Source organism: Bufo bufo, chromosome 2, assembly GCF_905171765.1.
Source record: "Bufo bufo chromosome 2, aBufBuf1.1, whole genome shotgun sequence".
In the NCBI taxonomy this organism is placed as follows: Eukaryota; Metazoa; Chordata; class Amphibia; order Anura; family Bufonidae; genus Bufo; species Bufo bufo.
In genome coordinates, this window is record NC_053390.1 from 824449333 (window position 1) to 824451705 (window position 2373).

Here is a 2373-nt window from a genome sequence, read left to right on the forward strand (position 1 = left end):
GCAATATTAGAAGTCAGTACCCTCTTAAAGAATAGAAATGTGCACATAGCATATATGCAGGCCTATATACCCTGTATAGAAACAGAGTTAGAATCTGCAAAAGAATCAATCGAGGACTTAAAACGTCAGCTCAATCTCAGCCATGATGCCTATCATCCACTAAAGATGAGTTAATGAACTGAACCTCTGTATTTGCAGACTTCAGCAAACCGACAGACCAAGCCATAATATAGTCAATGTTGAAAGTGATTTGTCTGATAATGAGAGATTTTTGGATTCTCCAGCTCTCACACCCCAAAATATAAATATGTCATCATCACGTGCTCTTAAAGTGGAATCCATCCGAGACCCTAACCCACCCGAGGGTGATGGCATGATTACATAGGAGGCCTTAACCCAATTAAGTCAGGCGTTTCAAGCTGTAACTGCCTTACTAGGCGGTAGCGACGCAAAAGGCCACAGAAGTGTTCCCCCACACCTTCCTCTAGGAAGGGATGTTAGGGTTAAGTCACCTGTGCCAAGTGGGTACGATGGAAGTGATCGGAGTATGAGTGATTATGACAGTGATGTGGAAAAGCGTGTGGTTTATTACTTACCGCGCAGGCATGAGTTTGCCCAAAAAGGGGATGAGAGTTCCAGGCGACCATCATATGGTCAATTTCTAAATTCCACTGTACCTAAATTCTCTAAGAAAGGTTCTCCTGAAATTGCTGATCACTTAGAACAGTACCAGTCCACCATGGATTCTTTAAAATTGTATTCTGATGCGGACAGGATCAGATCCTACCATGGGCATTTGAAAATAAGTATCGCCATTACTTTATTTCCTTTAAGGACAGGGGATCTGGGATTGGCAGGATGTTTTGCACGAGGTAAAATTAGAATTTGTCCCTTACCGAACTATTACTGCTGCAAAACGTGATATTTATAAACTCACATGTAGACCCAATCAAAGTCCCTAGGAATTTCTCTCTATCCTTAAAAATGCCTATGGGTTAGCGTATAGGTCCCCAAATTGGGAATCTGGGGAATTCAAACAACTGTTTTATGATGCAATTCCTATGCAAATTAAACTTATCCTAGCTAGAGATCTTGATTTCAAAGCTCCATTGGACTGATTGGTGACTAGTGATGGACGAACATCTGCCGGGACGGTGTGCAAACGCGACCAAATGTTCGCGAAGCGCAAGTTCGCGGCGGGTCCCATTAATTTTAATGGCAGGCGAACCTGAAAAACCTTCAGCTCATATTTGCAGCCAAGAAATAATTACTAGAAGTGCACAAATAGTCCCACAACATGGACAGTGACATACCAGATGTATTATTCGAATTTGCGATCTCCATTCATTTTTTTTTCAATGCGAAATATCGGCAATATAATTTTCGCGTACGCGCATGTGCAAATGCACTATACAGTACCCAAATGCACTATAAAGAAAGTATATTGGTATATAACACCCCGCTTCAATCAGTTTTTTTGGGGGCGACTGGTATATCACACCAGTAGAAATGATTTGTTCCAATAACGCTTGTCCCTCTATATACCTGCAGTATCGCAGCAGAACCGCACACAACTCCCGCACAATACAAATGCACTATAATATACTTTCTAACATAGAAAGTATATTATAACATTGTACAAGGAAGGCAATCCATTAGAATATACATAAAGATAAAACGCAACCTTTAATAATGTTACTATGAGGGTCCATTCACACGTCCGTAAGTGTTTTGCGGATCCGCAAAACACGGACACCGGCAATGTGCATTCCGCAATTTGTGGACCGCACATCGCCAGCACTATAATAGAAAATGCCTAATGCAATTGCGGACAAGAATAGAACATGTTCTATTTTTTTGCGGACACGGAAGCACAGATGCAGAAGTGCCGATCCGCAAATGCGGCACTAAATCAGAAATCATATGTCCTACCACAATCCGGGGGTTCCAGTGCACATCGATAAATCCAGGAGGAAAAGCAAAAAAACATCCACCCCTGGGCTAGATGATGATGTGGTATTGAAGGACAGGGTGGGCAAAGAACTGTCCCTGATATTGCCCTACAGGGGGGTGCTATTCTGGCCCTGATAGCCTAACCACAGACCACCCGCCCTGTTAAGAGCGACCCCGTTCAGAACCTTACCCTATATAAAAATGGCCCTAGTAAGCAACTAGCCCCTAGGCCCCTGACTTCCAGGTGATCACTATATAGATCTATGTGTTTTTGACTCATTATAAAAAGTATATTATAAGTATATCGCACCTCTCTGTGTATCACACATATCGATAGCACACCTATACTAGTGCTTAAAATGACTTTTGTGGCCTTATTAGCTAGTGTTTGGTGTCCCTAACAGCCTGTCCCTGCTCCAC